Here is a 221-nt window from a genome sequence, read left to right on the forward strand (position 1 = left end):
AGTTCCTGGAGGTGTTTGAGGAAAACCCGGGGGCGGCCCTCAGAGCACTGCGGGCTCATAGCCCGGCCCCAGCGGCTCCGCGCCCTTCCCCGACCCAACCGACCCCGGCAGTCCCGGGGGCCGCGCTGCGCATGCGCCCCCTCGGCGCGGCCCCGCCCCCGAGCCGGCGGGTGGTGCTGCCGCGGGCGCGCGCAGGAACATGGAGGCGGCGGCGCGGGAGA

Source organism: Zonotrichia leucophrys, chromosome 2 (assembly GCF_028769735.1).
Source record: "Zonotrichia leucophrys gambelii isolate GWCS_2022_RI chromosome 2, RI_Zleu_2.0, whole genome shotgun sequence".
Classification (NCBI taxonomy): Eukaryota; Metazoa; Chordata; class Aves; order Passeriformes; family Passerellidae; genus Zonotrichia; species Zonotrichia leucophrys.